Below are 6,231 nucleotides of genomic sequence, written 5' to 3'. Positions count from 1 at the left end.
TTGCAAGATCAAAGCTCTGGGCCACTCACAATAAAATAAGAGGGAAAAGCCCAAAGAATCAAAGAAACAAAGGAAACGTTTAGGAGATAAGGATCAGTCTCAGATATGACATTTCATCCAGATTAGATCCTGTGCAGAAGTTCAATTCAAAGTTCATAAGACAAAAATACAAAGCCATAAGCTTTAAGACTTGACTAATTCTCTTTATCTCCAAGTCATTGATTTTCTTTCCATTTTTTAAAATTGAAGAATATCCTTTGCTAGATAATTTAACTCATCTTTAAAAAATCCTATGTGTATATTAAGCTGTATGTAGATATGCAAAGTTATCATTTCACTGAAGTAGCCAGGCTAATCCTTAAAAATGGTATGATATAACTCTCCTATACAAGGCAAGAAACAAGAATTTAACTAGAATACCATACTCTGATTATTTGCTCTATAAGATAAATGCTTATGAGAGTCTTTATAAAATGTTTTAAGATAAAAATAAAATTTCCAGAGCCTGGAGAGATAGCACAACGGTGTTTGCCTTGCAAGCAGCCGATCCAGGACCTAAGGTGGTTGGTTCAAATCCAGTGTCCCATATGGTCCCCGGTGCCTGCCAGGGGCTATTTCTGAGCAGATAGCCAGGAGTAACCACTGAGCACCGCCAAGTGTGGACCAAAAGCCAAAAAAATAAAATAAAATAAAATAAAATTTCCATAAAGTTTTTAATTTTTATGGAAAAAATTAAGATGCTCTGGAAAAACTTCATTATATAATTTATTGAGACAACTTGTGTCACATGAGATCAGTGAGTTACTTGACACAATTCTAAAGCCTGTGTCAGTTGTTTTAGAAAGTTAAGGTCCTATTAGAATATATGTTGATTATCTTATATTATACATTAAAATATTCTGAGCTGAATATAAACACTCAAAATAAACGCACTCCAAAAACTTTGGAAATATTTTTTCTAAAGCTATTTTATTTTCCTCCAAGACTATAACTTGATGAAACAGGCTAGAATTGGGTGGGGGAGGAGGGGGTTATTGGTGGTGGGAATGTTGCACTGGTGAAGGGGGGTATTTTGTTTATGACTGAAAGCCAACTACAATCATGCTTGTAATCATGGTGCTTAAATAAATATTTTATATATTTATAAAAAAAAGAAATTGATGGAAGAATGTTGACACTAGTGGTGGATTTGGAGTTGGAAAACTGTAAACCTGGCACTATAACAGTATTATAAATAATTGTACCTAAATAAAATAATAGTAATAATGAAGTGGAAACTTAAATATATAAATTAAAATTAACTTATTATTGACTTAAAAATAGTGATAATGATAAAATAATGTTCAGATTGTTCAAAATAATGTTCAGATACACTCAGATTGTTTTAAATGCATTTAAGTAATATTAAGTTTTATAGCTAAATTTATCATTTATAAACTTTGGACTTACAAAAAATAACATAATCATTCAAATACTTCATTTTCAAGTGTAATTTACATTGCCTCAGTCTAGATATGTAATTTGTTTTAAATTCTGGTATTAGTATAAATTTATCCAATCGTGCCTTTTAAAAATAAGCAAAGAATTTGCCTGAGAAGATCACTCCTGGTATTGCTCAGAGGAGCATATTTGATGCCAGGGATCAAACAAGGGTCCACTGCAAGCAAAGCAAATATCTCTGGCCCCTAATCTTTATTTTATTAATTCCTCCTAGTGGCTCTTATAATTTGTCAGTTACACAGTGAAATTTATGTAAAAATCTATCTCTGACAACCAACACAACTATGACAGGCAATCGATGACTATTGAGTATCTTTAACTGCCACGCACTCTATTGAGGTTTTCACTTTACTAGTTTTTGACATAAAACATAAGGATGTGCATGGTTAACAGCTGAGGTAAGCAAGACACAAGTGGTCTTATGTGTGGTAGATATTGATAGAACCTCTCTGCTTCTAAAACTTCATGAGCATAAAGGATGTTGGAGTTTTTCTTAAAATGTTCTTGTTTCCTCAGACTAAAGATTATTTTCAAAGCTAAAAAACACAGTGATGGTGGATACTGGCATTAAAGATAAGGCACTATGTCCAAGTTATGTCCAAAACATTTAGTGTAACTATTTGCAAGGCTATTTTACATGTAATGAGAAGGTTAACCAAACTCTCAGGAAGCCCATAACTGTAGTAAGATAACCCCTTACAAATGCTCACCAAGTAAAACATGTACATAGAGAAAGTTGCCAAAAGGGGAAAAAAAAATTACAAAAACCAAACAGAGTTCAAACACTTCATCTGATTAAAAGTTTTCTTAACTAACTGGAATGTTTCCTTCGATTTTCTCTTTGGATTCTAGAACTATATTATGAAATTGCTTTTCAATTCCCCATACGGTGATTATTTAATCATGCCTTTACCAGCTGTGAACATAGTTTCTCTCCTGATAACAGTTTATTTTTAAAGGAAATTGTCTGAAGAAAATATTTTGATATTATGCAGCAAAATAAGAGTTCATTGGAAGAAATTAAAGGGGGAAAAATCCAAAACAAAGATCACAAAGAAAATGACTTCAAGTCAGTCTATGGGGACAAAGGAGGATAATGGCTACAAAAAGATAAAACAAAAGCTGGGCATGTGGGAGGAAACGATTGGCGTGTTCTACATCAACAACACTAACTTGCAGCTCCTTTTTTCCATGTTCCATTGGGTGTTTTGATATCCCTTTGACACAGCCAAATACCCAGACTCTGGGTCCTCTTGTCTATGATTAGTTCTCTTTAGACCCTAAACACTGTCTTGTTGAGGCATATTGTACAAGTAAACATCAAACCTTACAGGGCTTTTAAGGCATATGTCTTGCATCATGGTTCAAATCCCCAGCACTGTATGTGGTCCTTGAGCACCACTCCTGAACATAGAGCAAAGAGTGGCCTCTGAGCACTGCGGGTGGGGACCCAAAACCTGTCATTTAGGCACAGAAATAAGAAAGGAACACCAACCTTGACGGGTCACAGGCAAACATCAAGTGTAGAAAAACTCCTCAGACAGCAAAAAAAAGGAAAAGTCTAAATTTCAAAATATACATATTATTCTCTACTTCTGTTCCATGATTCTATAAAATCAGTATAACCATGAAAGTGGGGGGAGTAAGGTGAAAAGAGCATGAAACAAGGATAGGAGAGACCCCAATGTTGGGGAATATAGAAAAGAAATATTTGCCATCCAAGAAAGCAAGGCATCAACCTGGATGCTGTTAACACTTTGGAGGAAATAATTATTGCAGGAACTGTTCTGTTCTATATATGTTATAGGAAATTTATGTGAATTCTTTGCCTCTATACTATGGAAATTATTAGCATACTGACCCCACCACCCATATTCTCAGTTATAAAGCAAAACAACCCCTAGATGCCAAAGCACCCCAGATAAAAACACTGCTCAAAGATAAGTCAGTGGAAGGAGAAATTGGAAGGTTTCTCCAATAACCACCCAATTCCCTACAAGGCATTTTTGTTCAAAGTCAACATGTGTTAAGCACCTAGTGTGTTCAGGTTCTGTACTGAATGCTATAGAACCTGGGTATCACTGCCTTTAGAGAAGTTGCTATAAAGAGATTTAAAGGTAATTTTTAGCATGCATTTTTCTAAACAGTGGAGAATAATGCAATAGGAATGGGGTGAGTGGAAACTATGTGCCGCTGAACCCAACAGATAGAGCCTATACTACCACAAGATCTTGATTGGTCCCTACTTTTTCAGGCAGCTTTTTTTTCACTACTAGACCTTTGGGGTTTGTTTACTATGCAACTACTTATTTGGTAGTACCAAAGCATATAGTCTGAACATCACACCAGGACATCAACAAACACAAGTGGAAAGGGGAGAGAATGACAGCACTGGATCACAGAAGATAAGCATTCACCTGGTGGACAAAAAGGTGAAGAAGAGAGGAGAGGAGAAGAGAGGAGAAGGGAGGGGAGGGGAGGAGAAGGGAGGGGAGGGGAGGGGAGGAGAAGGGATGGGTGGGAAGAGGAAGGGAGGAGAGGGGAGGGGTAGGAAGGGGAGGGGAGGAGAGGGGAAGGGTGGGAAGGAGAGAGGAGGAGAGGAGAGGGGATGGAAGGAGAGGAGAGGGGAGGAGAGGAGAGGGGAGGAGAGGGAAGGGGAGGGGTGGAGAGGAGAGGGGAGGAGAGGAGAGGGGAGGAGAGGAGAGGGGAGGGGTGGGGAGGAAAGGAGAGGAGAGAGGAGGGGAAGAGAGGGGATGAGAGGAGAGGAGAGAAAGGAGGGGAGGGAAGGGAAGGGGAGGGGTGAGGAGGGGAATAGAGGAGAGGAGAGGAGAGGAGAAGGGAGGGAGGGGAGGAGAGGACAGGAGAAGGGAGGGGAGGGAAGGAGAAAGGAGGGGTGGGGAGGGGAGGAGAGGAGAGGAGAAGAGAGTAGAGGAGCGGGGAGGGGTGGGGAGGGGAGGGGAGGAGAGGAAAGAAGAGGAGAGGAGAGGGGAGGAGAGGAGAGGGGAGGAGAGGAAAGGGGAAGAGAGGAGAGGGGAGGGGAAGGGAGGAGAGGGGAGGGGAAGGGAGGGGAGGAGAGGAGAAGAGAGGAGAGGGAAGGGGAGGGGAGGGGTGGGGAGGGGATGAGAGGAGACAGTCTAGGCATTGGCACAAAGATAACAATTATCAGAGGAGGTTGAGACAACTAATGTGCCAAGAAAACACTAGTGATAGTGAGTGCAGCACAGGACTGGCAAGGTATACTGGATGGACAAAGGCTTGCATGAGCTATGGAAATGGGTAAACAGTTTTAAGGAAAGGAGTAAAAAGATTATTGTGAAAGAAGTTTGACATATAGTTTAAAGCAGAAAAAAAATGTCCTGAATAGAATGTAAATGAAAGATCAGGGGGCAAAGGGGAGATCTGGGACGCATAGTGGAACAGGGGTGGAGGAAGGACAACACTGGTGATGGGAATGGCCCTAATTCATTGTCACTATGTAGCTTAAATATAACTGTGAAAGATTTGTAATTCACATTGGTCAGAATAAAAATGATATTTTAAAATAAAAAGAAAGATCAATATGAAACTCTGAACTAAATAAAAGGGGGGAAAGTAGTAGAAAGTTAAATATATTGGAACAAATTTTAGTTTGATGTAGGAAGATATTTGATGTAGGAGACATTCCAGGAAGAGAACAAATCTTGTTAATGCACAATTCCTGATATATGTCCTCACTATCCTTCTTCCTAAATCTATGACTTTGCATCTACAAAATTGTCACTCACACCTAGCGAGAAAAATATGGCAGTCTGCCAAATTACAAAAATAGTCACTGAAAGTAGCAATGTGCTTATAAAACATATCTCTGAAGAAGTTTTGAAAATGAAAACCCTTTGCAACACATCCTAAATTTATACTAATTAACATAAGCACATGGAAGACACAGGAGCAATTCCAACTTGATTGGCCATAAGAATTTTGTGTCTTCCTTAGGTTAAATTCTCATTTCTGAGAGTAAGTCTTCAAGATCAAGAGAAAGTTTTGTCTTTGGATAGACAAATTTATTTAAAAGACAGAACTTTTCTTCGAGAAAGCCTTCTTTCATACTCTTGAATTAATATTTTCTCTTTGGTTTGTAAATATCAATAGTTTGAGACAGAAAAAAGCATATAGGAAACTTAGAAAACCATTTCCACTCCTCAGTGAGATTAAACATTAGCAGGTGCAAGGAGAGACTTTTTAAAACAGTTTCATATGACTTCATTGAGGAGTTAAAGTTAGGGCTAGTTTATATTCCCCTTGCATAGATGAATTTACTTTCCTTTTCCTATTTATTTTAGTAGCATTATCTCCTCTGTTCTCTCTTTTCCATTCCATTACCAGCCTAACCTCGAGAATACTCATCTCTTCCATTTTAAGTGTTACCAGTACACTATACAAATTTCCAAGGTGGCTTTGCTTCCTGCTTGAAATGCTATTGTCCCCACTGCATACTGTAATCTATAAGTAGTAGTACATAGTCCCTATGAACATTCAATCTAACCTTGCCTATGGCAGTCACTAATAAATTATGGTGCTGCTTCTGATTCTTTTCCATAGCAGCAATCTTGTCAAAGAGTTTATATTTGTAGAAGCAAACACTTGAAGACATAAAAGTTAATGTGTAGAAACTCATTTAAATAAGCCCCCCCCCAAAGAAAACAGAAGAGAATTCTTACATAGGCATATTCAGCACACCACTGAATCCAGTGC

This window comes from Suncus etruscus, chromosome 2 (genome assembly GCF_024139225.1).
Source record: "Suncus etruscus isolate mSunEtr1 chromosome 2, mSunEtr1.pri.cur, whole genome shotgun sequence".
NCBI classification, from domain to species: domain Eukaryota; kingdom Metazoa; phylum Chordata; class Mammalia; order Eulipotyphla; family Soricidae; genus Suncus; species Suncus etruscus.
This window is presented reverse-complemented; position numbering follows the sequence as displayed.